Source organism: Puma concolor, chromosome C1 (assembly GCF_028749965.1).
Source record: "Puma concolor isolate L17-30 chromosome C1, mPumCon1.1.hap2, whole genome shotgun sequence".
Classification (NCBI taxonomy): Eukaryota; Metazoa; Chordata; class Mammalia; order Carnivora; family Felidae; genus Puma; species Puma concolor.
The window spans coordinates 76,169,448-76,184,268 of record NC_141674.1 but is presented as its reverse complement, the minus strand read 5'-3'; the positions used below and the strand labels follow the sequence as shown (position 1 = coordinate 76,184,268).

General features: G+C 41.3%; 1 protein-coding gene, 1 long non-coding RNA gene and 2 pseudogenes across 9 annotated transcripts in view; 3 read left to right on the top strand and 1 right to left on the bottom strand.

Annotated features, from left to right (window-relative positions):
- Positions 1–1,218: 1,218 nt before the first annotated feature.
- Positions 1,219–14,821, top strand: part of LOC112872124 (uncharacterized) — a 35,087-nt gene continuing 21,484 nt past the window's right edge. The window contains exons 1-2 of one of the 2 annotated variants that reach the window (XR_015254864.1): positions 1,219–1,389; positions 1,848–2,062. This is a non-coding gene — a long non-coding RNA (uncharacterized LOC112872124). Of the gene's footprint in view, positions 1,390–1,436; positions 2,063–14,821 lie in introns of those variants that run through there. The other variant, XR_015254863.1, reaches the window with a different exon arrangement.
- Positions 4,800–14,821, bottom strand: part of LRRC8B (leucine rich repeat containing 8 VRAC subunit B) — a 54,927-nt gene continuing 44,905 nt past the window's right edge. For 4 of the 7 annotated variants that reach the window (XR_015254856.1, XR_015254858.1, XR_015254859.1 and 1 more), the window contains 2 exons: positions 9,909–10,089; positions 8,671–9,001 (listed from right to left, as the gene is read on the bottom strand). The gene's annotated coding sequence lies outside the window, so the exon portion shown is untranslated. Of the gene's footprint in view, positions 6,355–8,670; positions 9,002–9,908; positions 10,090–14,821 lie in introns of those variants that run through there. The other 3 variants (XR_015254860.1, XR_015254861.1, XR_015254857.1) reach the window with 3 other exon arrangements.
- On the top strand, positions 5,688–7,004 carry LOC112864234 (palmitoyltransferase ZDHHC6 pseudogene; annotated as a pseudogene).
- LOC147578160 (palmitoyltransferase ZDHHC6 pseudogene) lies at positions 6,381–7,004 on the top strand (annotated as a pseudogene).

Sequence of the window (14,821 nt, the reverse complement as noted above, 5' to 3'; positions counted from 1 at the left end):
CCATGGCAGGCTAATTTCTTTGAGCTTACAAGGGATCAAGTCTCAGATCCTTCACAATTCTGACAATAACTGGCTTTTTCCTCCCTGTGAATTGGACATTGGCAGAATAACTTTATATCCTTAGGTGTTCTCCCTCCCTGAATCATCCCTGGTCTTGTGACTATTCTCTCCTCTGAATGCTTCTCTAAGCCTGTTGTAGCATTTACAGTTATCCATCCTTGTTTCTGAGGAACATTCAGCAGAGGGCTATTAGAAGTGATGCACTGTGATTATGGAATTTCAAAGAAAGGCACCATGAATTCTGTCCAGCATGAGAACATTTCATTAAAATGATTAGAAAATATTTTGCAGTCTATCTTGTTTTTGAAAAGAAATTTAAAAGTTAATCCTCTACGAAAAGGAAATACCATCTTATAGTAAACAATGGACATGTATATGGGGGTGAGGTGGGGTCGGGGAAACTTCTGAGTTAATCACACTGATTGCTCCCAAAAGCAATGTAGAAAAAGGCTTGAGTTCAGATAAGATAAATTTCTTCATGTGACCGAGGGGAGGATCGTTTTAACCACAACATGAAAACCACTGTGGCCTTATTTAGGAGATTGAAAACATCCAGATTTCTTAAACATCCCCAATATTCTTCAGCTTGTAAAATGCTTCTGACAACAGTCTGATCTGATGTCATATCACATGAACTGTTGATTTCACTGGCTAAACCACGACTCAAAATTATGCTTTCTGTAACAATGCTTCTGTAACAAAGCAAGATAAACTGCTTTGAAACACATAATTTCTGATTGAAAGTGTTTTTAGGGACTTTGGGAACCCAATCTGGAAATCCTATGTGGTAATCTGATAACTTGCTACAGCGATTTGAAAGCCACAAATAGGGTAGTAAATTAAGCTTTGTTGAGCACTCCATGCCAGGCATGGTTTAAGAATATCACATGTATTATTTCACTAATCCATGTGACGACACTATGAAGTAGGTACTCTCAATGTCCCCATTTGACAGATGGGGAGGCTGAGCCACAGATAGGTAATGTCACTTGCCTAAGAGCCAAGAACAGAATTCAGGGAATCTGACTCTAAAACCTATGCTCCCTTTCTGCTTTATAATAGCAGATTTTTTTTTAAACACTGCTAGAAAATGTGATTTTTTTCTAGAATGCTTAAAAGAAATCAACATCACTTCTTTGGATTTTTATCTCTAGATTGTTATCTTCCTACATATAATGCTCTTCATCATTTTTCTATGAAGAATATATCTCAGGACCATTAAGGGTGAATTACGTCCATCATCAGCCCACGTTGACAGAGAAGGGAGATACTATGTAGCCCCTTTTGAGAAGGGAGATGTTGCAGTTAAGCCACCATAAGATCTTCTGTGTAAGATTTTGATTTGTCTTGAACTCCTAACATAAGATGCATTTGAAAAATCTTCTAATAATCTAAAACAAATCCACAATAGATGTCGAGTGTTTCTCTTTAGGTTTGTATCCAGAGAAGGAGGTAAAAGCAACAATATTTTGAAGTGATGTTGTCAGTTCTTTGCTGGGACAAACTTAAATCTTTTATGATCAAGAGTGGTAATACCCTCAAGTCACCCACAGCCTCAAGTCACCCACAGTTGCCACAGTCCCCAGAGGGGCACATTGTGACCCTGTCTAGACCAACAGTCACATCACAATGCTTTTCAGACTGGTCCCTCATCCTCTCCAGTCTCCCAGGGAGCATGGGAGGTAGGAAGACAAGGGAATTTCTGAATGCTTGAAGGAGAAAGGACTATCTTTCTCAGAATGGTGAGGAAATAATTTACTATAGAGCATTTGTTGATTGCTGCCCAGGCTCTGACACCCCAAAAGATTTCTGAAAACCAGTGACAGCAAAGTTCACATAAAAGTCTCTGCAAGCTTACATCTGTTCAGCATTCTGAAGACAAGCGATATGGTACAAATTTCAGATGCAAGAGCAAAACACACCTCTTCATGCCCCGTCACCATTTCCACAGGCAAATGAAGGAGTCAGCATGGTCTTGGCCGAACAACTTTTGTGCAGATGGGTGAGTACTTTTCTCTCGTCCTGTTAAGGCCTTGAAGAGCCAAGAGGTGAGTGGAGATTCCTGCCTGTCTGCTCCTCACATCTAGAGTGAATCTAGAGGTTCCAGAGAGTCAACACAAATCCATCTTCTGATCTTTCTGGGGTCCTACATGGCTGCACGGAATTGTTTTAACTCCTTAACTGAAAGGATTTGGATTTACCTTCATTTTAACTGGCACTGCTCTTTAAAAAACGTATATGGCGGAATTCTTACAGACCCAACTTTTCAGGCAAAATCACTTTCCTAAATGTTGCACTTGTTGACTCTGAGGGGACCCGCAAAGTTGCACATGCCTTCAGTGGCTTTACAGCTCTTTACCACCTCCTCTGTTTTGTACATATCTTTCCAGCAACTTCTCATTTCTCTCTCACTTCCCTCCAAATTACATCAGTCTTTAAATGTCCTATACGAACCCTTTTTCCTTAAGCTTCTCTAACACTTTCTTTTCTGAAAACTCTTATAGTAATTAACCATGTTTTTCCTGCCATAGCTGTGAAAACTTGGATAAGTTGCTTAGCCTCTCTGAGCTCCAGTTGCTTCATAAATAAGTGAGGATAACTATAGTACTTGATATGTGTTGTGAGGATTAGGCAATTTTTTTTTTTTTTTTTTAATCTTCCAGTAGCCAGTTCTGCGCTGGGCATATTAGTCCTTGAAATAAAATATTTCTGTTTGTTTGACTGCTGTTTGGGGTACCTAGAAGAACCTTCAGGAAAGCCACAAAACCCAAAGTTAAGGAAGACTGGAGAGAAACTTGTTTCGCCCTCCTCAGCACTGACCACCCCCAACCACTTTGGGTACAGCTCCATCCTCAAATGGTTAAAAAAAACAACATAGAAATTAAATTATACTATAGTTTCTAAATATCTGTGCCTCCCCCTTAGAAACATTTGTCTATGATTTTTAATATAGAAGGGAACAGATCTAATGTAAATTCAATCTATAATGGTAGACTCTCTGGAATCTGTGAAGAAGACATTTTTGATCCTCAGAAAACATACAATGTCTTTCTAGAAGTTTCCTCAAGGACAGAAGAAAGAACGATGGAGCAGGAATGAACTTCTACAGCAAACTGATCATTCCTCCTCCTTGTTTCCTTTCTCTCCCCATTTCCTTTCTTGGGTCGGCCAGTCAGGCACCCCAACCCCAAGGCCTTCATCTGTCACCCAAAACAGAACAGCACCTCCTTCCCAGAGGCTGCCTTTTCTCACACGAGGGGACACAGGATCTGAAAACCATGCATTTCCTTCCCTCACTTCTCCCTGCCTAATTTCCTCCTATGTCCCTCCAGTTCCAGGCTGGATTTACAGGCCTTACCTGAGGCTGGGAGGGAAGCCTATCTCAGTCCCCCAGCCTAGATCTGGAGGAGATACCACTGCATGCTGCTGCCTGGTGAGGAGCCTACAGGAAGCAGCCTGCGCCTCTTTTTTTTTTTTTTTTTTTTTTCATTAATTGTTTTAAATTTACATCCAAGTTAGTTAGCATGTAGTGCAATAATGATTTCAGGAGTAGAATCCAGTGATTCATCCCTTACATATAACAGCCAGTGCTCATCCCAACAAGGGTCCTTCTTAATGCCTCTTGTCTAATTATCCTATCCCCCTGCTAAAAACCTTCCAGCAACCCTCAGTTTTTCTTTATTTAAGAGTCTCTGATGGTTTGTCCCACTCCCTGTTTTTATATTATTTTTGCTTCCCTTCCATTATGCTCATCCATTTTGTATCTTAAATTCCACATGTGAGTGAACTTATATATTTGTCTTTCCCTGACTAATTTCACTTAGCATTATACACTCTAGTTCCATCCACGTTGTTGCAAATGGCAAGATTTCATTTTTTGATCACCAAGTAATACATATGTGTATATATATATAAATATGACACATCTTCTTTATCCATTCATCCTTCGATGGACATTTGGGTGCTCTCCATAGTTTGGTGATTGTCCACAGCACTGCTGTCAACATTGGGGTGCACGTTCCCCTTCAAAACAGCACTCCTGTATCCTTCGGGTAAATACTTAGTAGTGCAATGGCTGGGTCATAGGGTAGTTCTTTTTTTAATTTTTTGAGGAACCTCCATACTGTTTTCCAGAGGGGCTGCACCAGTTTGCACTTCCACCAGCAGTGCAAAAGGGTTCCTCTTTCCGAGGATTAGGTGATTTGATACATGTCTTAGAACTGCCTGACATATCATAAATGTGCATTGTGTCAATTTTTATTAATATTAAACAGATAATGACATCTTCTCTTTTTTTGACACTTGGAATTTTTTTGTTTCCCACATGGTTGAGGTTCAAAAATTATTTTTTAACTTAATTATTTTAATATTAAGTTAAAGGAGGAGTGTTTCCTTCAAATTAAAAAAAATAGATGAACATGAGGAAGTGCCAGTTGCCAGTTTTCTTAAAAGTCAACATCTTGCAGCTTGATATATAATTTCTTTTAAAAAGTAAGCCTACTAAGTGCTTCTTGCAGGAATAAAGTATATATGTTTTTTTACTCTTTCCTTTCTATTTCAATGTAACATATCACCCATGATACATGAAATAATCATTTCTCCCCCCCACCAGTTGAAACCCATGAAATTATTTTTTTGAGAAATTCTTATGTAAAATTTCCAGCCGTTGCAGAACTTCTGCTGATGTGAGTGATTCAGTGTCTTAATTAACATTATGGAAAAAAAGAGTACACACAGAATTTTGAAATAGTGCTTTTATTGTTTACCGAAATCTGCATGACTGAAGAAATAACCAGTTTTAACACATCAGTGTTACAGGTTCTCTCTGCCCCATGATTTATACAGGGGCTCATCCCAACATTCCCCCAGCTGCTTCATGAATTTGTGATCTACAAGGGGAGGGAGGGCCTTGTACTCAAAAGAGAACACATTTCAAAAGTCTGTTTGAAGAGTAAAAACTGACAATGTTCATTTTAAAGCAGAAATAGGTCAGCCATTCGAAGACAAGAGGAGGCAACATTTTTGTTCAGAAGAATAATAGAAATATGGCATTAAAAATCAGGACAGAGGTGCTGAAGCTTGCTCAGGAGGTAAAATATTAAGATCTTTCTGTCAGTTTTTACTGTTCAGAACACAAAGCTCTGTTCATTGCAAAGAAGCCAGTTTGTTTATCAAGATTACTTGGATTTCTTTAGCAAGTAGTTTAACTCTTCCCATAGTTTTCTCTGGTCATCATGTTGTATTTTGTAATGAAGACAAAATGGAGAGCACTGGTGGAAAGACAGACTGCTCGCAGCTTGGCCTGCCTTCTAGCCTCTCACAACCAGGATTTGCTTTCTGCTTGCGCTGGACGGAGGTACCCATGACAGAGTTATCTGAGGAGAAGACCTGTTCTGGGTGAGCCCACGTTGCCCTGGAATTACATGGCCGAGGGGTGGGCACCAGGGACCAGACCGAGATTGGGTTTTAAGCCAAGATACTGGATTCTCCTGGTTAAGATACAGAACTCTGCATGTGTAACAGTGAAAATGGCATACGCTGCATTAACATCCCATGACTTGAAGGCATGACAATTCAGGAACACACATGAATTTGTGGCACATGGAAACGTGGCACAGAACAAGGAGATGTGTGATTTTCTAAAAGTAGGAACGCATTCATTCTTTCTCACCAAACCAGGTACATTCTAAGCAGTTATCGAGGTTGAAAATCTCCAAGAATGACAGAGACTATGTCACTGAGTTTCCATCATAGCCCTTGGTGACATAGCAGCACATTCTATCATGGCCAGGATTGACTCTGTCACGGTTTTGGTCTTGACACACAACGGGAGGAAGCATGATTTCATTTTATCATGTTGATAAATTATAAATTATAAAATTCATTATAATGACCTCCATGCTAGTTTATTGGTCCTGGCTTTGCCCCTTTGGGGTGGAAACTTGAAAATGCTCAAGATAATAAAGTGTTGCCACGCATACAAGTCACTACAGTTGCATCGCCACAGAAGGTGTAACAGATGTGTGATGAAATTGGACCATCACTGTCCTTGGGTCAACAACTATTTGGTTACCAAAGTCATGCCTTGTTCACCCCGCATCTCCTTTTAGCACCGCTGGGTTGCATTCATGCTGCCTTCATTTTTGTTATGACTGTGTTTACATGGCTTTACAATTGGCTCTCCTTTGGGTGGAACACGGTAAAGACTGAGGAAGGCAGCCCGGAGAGATCCTCTTCCAATTATTCCCTTTGAATTAGTGGCACTTGTAGGCAGCTTGTTTGCCTTGGGATTAGCTTTGGGAACAACCATAGCTGTTGGGATGTCGTTTTGTAGCCAGACGAAAATAATTCTCAGAAACAAAACTTCTATTGAATCACGGACTGAAGAAAAGGCTAAACATCGAATTCAATATTACTGACTAGATGAGGTCTCTGTTTTACCATATGAAATAGGAAGTAGATGGAAGAACTTTAAACAGGTATTTACATGGTCAGGGTTCCCTGAAGGAGATGGGCTAGAGTGGCCAATAAGAGGAGGCTGTCACCAGTACAATAGAACAATTAAAACAAAAAGCAAATAGAGGAATCAGAAGGGTTCAGTGTAAAGCAATAGAAGATTATAGTCCTCTGAATAAAGGAATTGAAACCTTCATGAGCCACCTGCACTGAAGAGCCTTAAATAAGGCTACAGAAAGGGGAGTTCATTTTAGCCCTGATTGTATGGAGATAAAATTCTTGATGATGATTCCTTTATCAAAGGTGTTTCAAGAGTAAGAATCTGGTTTTCTAGAAACTGTGTAGAGAAGAGTCCATGTGATGCTGAAACAGATCAACCCCCAGAGGGCGAGAAGAGAAATAGATAGCCACAGTTAAAGTAAAATTATTCTTTAGGTCCTCTCCATTACTTGAAAATTGGACATATTACTAAAGAATTATGCAATGAACCTGCTCTGGTCAAGATGTTCTTTTTCTCAAAGGTGCCCTAGAGCAATGATCTAAATATTTTATTACCATTTTGAAATGGAGAAACCATTCTGCTTATGCCTTTGAATTCTTGCCCCTCTTTGCCCCCTCTTCCTTTCCCCAAAAGGAAAAACACTTCATCCAAGTAAGTCAATTGCATTTTCTCTAGGATTATTTTTATGTGCTGCGCACTATGGACCACACCTGAAGATATAATGATGCTTTTATCCTGTTTCCACCTCAGTTTTCCCCTCATTTCTTACATAATATTCTAGATACTATAGAACTTAATATGTCAGATTCGATATAAGCCTAAATTTTATTACCCGTCTTTTAATAATGCAGATTTTGTCAAATCACATAAAGATTAACAGATGTTCTATAAAAATGAAAACAAAAAAAGTTAGATGGCAAGTTGAAATCTTCCTTCAAAACCTCTCTCAAATGTCCCCCAGATTTTCCATTTCCACTTGTGCTCCCCCATGTTAGCTCTCATCGCTTTATGGCTACACAAGGGTGACTGCCTCCTTCCTAGTCTCCCCCTTCCTGTCTTCACTTCAGCCAGACCACCTTCCATGCAATTGTCTAAATTATCTTCCAAAAGTACAGCTCTCAGCATGTATATTATTTATGGCCCATAGTAGCTGCTCAAGAAATCACTTGATTTCCCACTGCCCAAAGGAAAAAACTTCAACTCAAAGCCCTTATGTTTTGTAAATAATCATGAGAGATTATTATATAATAAAGAATATATTTGGTCTTTGTCCCTGGTTCCTGGTACACAGAGCCCTTGGAATTTCCCAAGTGATAGAAGTGTCTTTGTTAAGCTAATGAGATGACTCATGTGGGCCTTTAGAAAGTTTCAGGATGCGGGCTGGACATCAGAAAGGCCAGCCCTGCTATTAGAGTGTTAGATTTTGGCCCAACCTGACCTGGAGGGGAGGGCAGGTTGGGGGAACTAGGAACTGGGGAGGAGAGAAATTAAGATCAATCTTGTCTTCATAATGAAACTCCAGTAAAAGTTGTGACATCAAGGCTCATTGGAGCTTCCCAGTTGGTGAACTCATAGAAGTGCCCAGAGGGTAGACATAGTCTCGCCCCATGGAGAGAGGGCACAGAAGCTGAGTTCTGTCCTAAGCTCTCTTCAAAAACAACTGTAATCATAATTTTGCACTTTCTTGAGTTCTGTGAGTCATTCTTGTGAATTATCAAACCTGAGGGAGTCATGGAACCTCCAGATTTGTAGCCAGTTGGATCGATGAGTAGTTGGCCTTGGGAATCCCTGGGGGGCTTGTGATTAGCATCTGAAGGGAGGGCGGTCCTGTGGAGAACTCTGCACTCAACTTGTGGAGCCTGTGCCAAGTCTAGATAGTATCAGTATCAGGACTGGGTTGGGTGGAAACAGAATAGAGACGGCATTCAGTAGCTATTACTGGAATCTACAGAAATAGAGCGTGTTACCAGAGTATGATTTGGGATATCATGGCTGTAATGGAAAGATTGATTTAAAAGCTTCCCCAGGACCACAAAATGGTACTACTGCTTCCTATGGTCTGGCTTACACAGAACCTGTTAGGTTGGCCCCGTGCTAAGGAATCATGCCTGTGAGTCATTTGAAGAAAGAGGAGTCAAAATATTTTGATGAGCTTAGGGCAAGACATTTGAAATGCTTTATGACCTATGGTCTTAATTCCATGGGGTCCTACTGGTGGTTTATTTGGGCAGAAGACAACCTAAGTGTCCTCCACGTAGCCTCTCCGAGAAACATTCTACCTAAGCAAGACGGCCAAGCCTGGCTGAGCAGTTATAAGTAAATGAGTATGTGAAGAGTTGGAGACCCCTGCACTGTCGACATCCTTGGTAGCACGTCTGAGAAGAATCAAGCTGCTGGTGCTGGTGATGGTGGTTATGGCAAGAGAGAGGTCACCGTCTACTTGTTGCTCACCAAGCTGTCTGTTTCCAATGTTGGCAGTAAAACCTAGCAACAGAGGGTAAGAAAAGAGAAATCCCCAGGCGCTGCACAGCCCCTGCCTATCAGACCCCGTGTGAGTGCTTTTACTTGACTTAGCTGATTTTGTCCTCCCCCGTGGAGGGGGTGGAGGTATTATCATCCCACTTTACAGAGACTCAAACTGGCTACAAGTGCTGTGAGCTCTCACAGCTAGTAAGTTGGAGAAGAGGCGTGAGCATTCAGGGCTGTCTGAATCCAAATTTAAACTCTACATTCTCCATCACTGCTGACGAGCCAGCTTTGGGCCTCACCCTGGCATGCCCGAGTTACACTCTGGGTTAGGAAAGCCGAGAAATGTTATCTTTTCCCTCTCAACTTAGTATAGAGTAAGCTCCTGAACCAATTTTCCCCAGACAAGCCAGAGATTGCCAGTGGCAAGACAACATGGGACTCTTTTGCAGCCTTTTTTCCTCAGCATTGTCTCATTTAGGCAAATTGGTGCTAATTCTGGGGCAGACGGGAACAAGTAACCATCACGGCGTCCCGGAGACTTCTTTGGTGCCGCCACCCAGGGCATACGTGGCTGTGTTTACAGAGTGCCCCTTCCACTCCCCTGAATTAGCTCCATCTAGTTGCAAGTAGGAAACAGTGACTCTTCCAGCAAGAATCCTTGATGGTGTGTCCTTCTGACCACCAGAAGATTCCCTAGAGGGTTCACCATGAGCTGAGACCACACTGGGAGGTTGAGGCTGGGGGACCTGCATTATTAAGCATCTGTTTGTCATTAGTAGGTGCCTTTTCTTGCACGGTTGGCCAGGCCCTGACACTGCAGGCCGTGGTGGTGGACGCTCAAAGGACACTTGGACAAGACGTGCTGACCTTGGCAGTCTCACGCAGCCACCGGCACAGCGGGCAGCCTGGGACAGTGTCTCACCTGTGGGCTGGGGCCTGGGCTGAAGACAGAGTGCAGCCACTCACCAGGGAACGCCTTGAGCCGAACACACACACACTCTCTCTCATCTCTGAAGGTTTCACAGCAGTTGATTTCCCATGGAAACAAGCAGAAATCTGTTTTAATCATCTGGCGTTTTTAGTTTCCTCATTTGTATGAGAACCTGGAGATACAGACATATGGTACATTCATTACCCCAGAAAGCTACAGCTGAAAGAAAAATAGTTAAAGCCAGTCTTAAAGCTGGAAAGCTTCAGCATATACCTTCACATTACTTTCCTTAAGCTCACAGATTGTCAAAACTGCTGCCAAAATAGTTGTTTCTGTTTCAGCTCAGCGCTTCCAGCAAAATCCACATTTGAACCTGTGTGCTTCTTCCAAGGCACGGCTGCCCCTCTTACCTTCTGACCCAGACGGAGAGAGTAGACTGAGCACAGGCAGAAAATCCCAGGCCTGACCTTGCCCTCACTAATCCTGTGACCTTGGGCTACATCTGAGCTTCTCTGGGCCTCATTTTCCTCATCTGAAAATGTCATTCAGTCACCTGACAAGTACTTATTGAGCATCTATTTTGTGGCAGGCACTGTTCAAAGAACTGGGAAGATAGTGATAAATAAAATAGGATCCCCACTTTTGTGGAGTTTAAATTCTTTGTGGGGGGAGATAAATGAGTAGAGGACACAGTATGGTAGCCGGCAATAGGGTCATGGAAAAAAACAGAACAGGGAAGGGAGTGTTTGTGCAGAACAATTGCAGGTGTGAAACACGCCGGTCAAGGAAGTCTTCAGTAGAGAGGAGGCAGTGGAGGAGAGGTCTGAAGGACGTTATGAAGGTGTTCTGGGTGGATGGCAGAGGAAGAGTATTTTGTGGGGAGGCCCTGAAGCTGGAGACTGCCTCTGTTTTTGAGAAACAGCAAGAAGTCCAAAATGGCTCAAATCTGCGTGTGGGGGCTTTGAAAGCCACCAAAGAGGATTCGCCAGGGGGTGCTCTCAGAGGGTTTTGAGCAGAGGAGAAACGATCTAAGATGTGTTACGGTAACTCTGGCTGCTATGTGGAGAGCACACTGAAGGGGGACAAAGTCGGGCCGCCATTGCTGTAACTGACGGGAGTCCCCATGATGGGTTGGACCAGGGCAATTGGCATTTGGTGGTGAGAAATGCTTGAAGTGTAGCTATACATTACTTTGAAGGGAGAGCTGTCAAGGCTGGCAGATTACATGTGGGTGTGAAATAAGAGAGCAAAGGCGAACTCCCCAGTTTTTTAGCCTGGTTGCCGGGAAGAGTGGAGTGTAGATCTTCTGAGACTGAGAATAGCGTAAGGGGAAACAGGTGGGGAGGGATGGCACCTCGGGAACTCAGTTTGGGGCACGTGAAGTTTGAGACACCAGTTGGAAATCCAAACAGACACAACGAAAACATGTAGCAAACAGTAGAACTTATCAGATGAACTCGATCTAAAAGAATGATAGCTTTTGTCTTCAAGAAAAATCAGAGTAACCTCTGGTGATGCCATGTGGTGAGAAACCAAGATGACTGAGAAGTAAATCATTTTGAGAAATAAAGTTTCTGTGCTTTCCTAGCCTGGACACTATTATCATTATTATCTCCTTGCAGTTAATTACCTAATGCGGGATTGCAAAGTTCACAAATTTAAAGGTAAAGAAACTGGTCTGGTCACTGGAACATACAATACAGAAAGCACACATCCACCCACCCATTTTGGGGAAAGTTACACAGCGCTATAGTCTGAATGTTTGTATCCACACCCCTCCCCAAATTGATAGGTTGAAATCTTAATCATCAATGTGAGGGTATTAGGAGGTGGGGGCTTTGGAAGGCAGTTAGGTCATGAGGGTGGAGCCCTCTCACATGGGATTAATGCCCTTGTAAAAGAGACCCCAAGAGCTTCCTGCTCCTTCCACCAGTGGGAACGCAGCAAGAAGTCCGCAGTCTGCAACCCAGAAGAGGGCCCTCACTAGAACCTAATCATGCTGGCACCAGATCTTGGGTTTACCAGTCCCCACAACTGTAAGAAAAAATTGTTTGGTGCGTAGAAACCACCCCGTCTATGGTATTTGGTTACAGTAGCCCCAAAAGACTGAGACATACAGGCCAGAGTTAGAAGAAGGGTATTTATGACTAAGGGTGCAGAGAAGAACTCAGTGCCTATGCTCATTTCGGTTGCAAGAAGCTTTCTGGCTCCCAGATAGAGAAGGCTGTGAAGCTGGAGTTGAGCTGTATAGTGGAAATGATAATATCTAGCTTGCAAGGTTGCCCAGGGCCTGGCTCATAGTAGGACTCAATGAATCTTAGTTCACTTGCTTTTAAGGACAAGAATTCTGTACTATGAATCTTTATACTCTTAGTAGGTACATAATAAATGTACTTATTTCTAGATTCGAAGGTAGCCACCTTCGATATTAATATGTTTATGTTATATATTACTAATAATGTATATTAATATTTCTAAGGTACTAGAGACTTAAGGCAAAGTTAAGACTTCAATCGAGAGCAGTGCTCCCAAGTACAAATATAATGCAAGCTACATAGTTAATTTCATGTTTCCTAGTATACACATTCTAAAAAATGAAAAGCAATAAAATGGATTTTAATGGTATTATTTAACCCAAAGTATTATCCTTTCCACAAGTAATCCACATAAAAATATTGACATTTTATTCTGTTTTTAACTAATTCTTAGAAATCCAGTGTGCATCTTATACCTCAACTAAATAACTCAATTAACATCTCAATTAAAACTAGCTGCAATCCAAGAGCTTAATAGCCACACATGGCTAGTGACTATCATACTGGACAGTGTGGTTCTGGCGGCAAAAGGGAGGTACTTTTTTCTCTTGCTTTATGTTTTTATGCGCCTGACATTCAACTACAGAAACATGGTGTGTTTTCAGTCAGTCAGGCTCAGATAGTACTTGTTCCTTTGTTTTATATAGCAGGCAGTTATGTGGTCGCTATTTTTATACACAATGGGAACAGAGGATCTCAGACTGTCTTTATCCCTAGGAATGGAAAATGGCATCTCCGCTTCACCTGTTCTTATCTCCCTTGGGTAGAAACAAAACAGAAGAAAACCCACAAAGGAAAGATCCAATAGCAAAACTTGTGCTTGTGTGGGTGGTCATCCTGATGGCTGCACTTTAAAATGTTACCTTCTTCTGATTTTATGCTAAGAATCTTTATGATAAAAAAAGCATAAAAAAAAAAAGTAGAGGGGGTCACAAATCACTTTGAACTGGTGGCAGGAGATCTTCTGAGAAATGACACTCATAGGAAATAAAAACAAAGGGAAAACTGTCTTGATGAACGTAGAGCTCTTAGTCACAGAATAACTGGGACACATTTCAGTTCATCAAAATAACTTCGTGTAGTTTTGCAGACTCAGTCATATCTCTAACTTACAAAATTCCTCCCTGATGCCAGAATCTTAGTGTTCGTACTGAGCGGAGAGAGTTACTGCAAGCAATACTGTTCTAAGCACTTTAAATGCACTGATGTGCTCAATCCTTCTAAGTCTTATGCCCCTTATAATAAACCTGTAACAGATTTGAATCTCAGCTCTGTCACTTGCTAGCTAGGAAACTTTCTGAGATTTAGTTTTCTATTATGTAATTAGGTTTTCGTGAAAATGAACTCGAAATGTGTGAAATGTACATTGCACGGTGCTTGACACTTGGGAAGATCTCCATAAACATTGCTACCGTTATTGGTGACAAATGGTGACTTTACAAATCTTAAGGAAAGTGGTTGCAAATATTCTATGGCAAGGAGTCCACAGGGTTAGAATCTCTTCTTCTGGCTATTAAGGCTATTAACAGTGGCTTTCAGTTTTAAGAGCCACAATTTCCCTTGTTCATATACTAGAAAGTTTTGGAGGGTATACTCCAAAATTGTTTGTAGGGTATATAAATCAAGAATGTATTCCAACATCACAAATATTTTTTAAAAGGTTTTATTTCTAAGTAATTTCTCTATTACCTCATGTGGGGTTTGAACTCACAACCCCTAGATCAAGAGTTGCATGTTCCACCGACTGGGCCAGCCAGGTGCTCCCCAACATCACTAACAATTTTTAAAGTGATTTTTGAATAGCTGACCTATGGACATGATGCAAACTTAAAAGAAAATGCAAAAAGATACACAGAGAAAAGGCACTCACAGGAAATAAAACCAAAGGAAAAACTGTCTTGACAAATGTGGAGCTCTTAGTCACAGAATAAATGGGATGTTAACTTTTCAACCATAGATAACTTAGTCCCTCATTGCTGGGATGGACCTGTCCCAGGAAGTCATGTCTGATGTTGGGGAGAATTTTTAATCATTGATGGTTGTTTTAAGGTGTCACTGTCATTAGGATCCGGCCACATTTGAGCAACAAGGGGGCAGTCAGGAAATGGTTCTCAGGCAGTTTATTCATCTGGGGCTTTATGAAGCCACCTGGAGTTTCAGATGAATCAATTTGTAGAGTGCATAATTAGATGCTTGTAGAGGTTTTAGAGTGACCTTAGCAAGACGATAAGGATAAAAAGAGCAATTAGGAAAAGTAATATTTTATAAACATCATGGACATAAGGCATTAATCTAAGAAATTGTGAAGAATGATGGAATATTCATTAACTAAAGGTTCAGTAATTTTCAAAGTGATAGAGCAGATCTAAGGAACTAAAACCTTACATTAATTTTGGCAAAACAGAAGCGACAGTACAGTTTCATTTTTTAACGAGATTACGAAGTACAAAAATGGAGTCATTGTAGGCAACTCTTTTTATAACGTGTTCAGTTGAGCTAGTACAGATATGACTGGGGAAAGGTTGAAGCAGGTATGGGAACACCTGGTCGTAATAACCCAGTAGGTAACGTTTATAGGCTTGTGGGTAT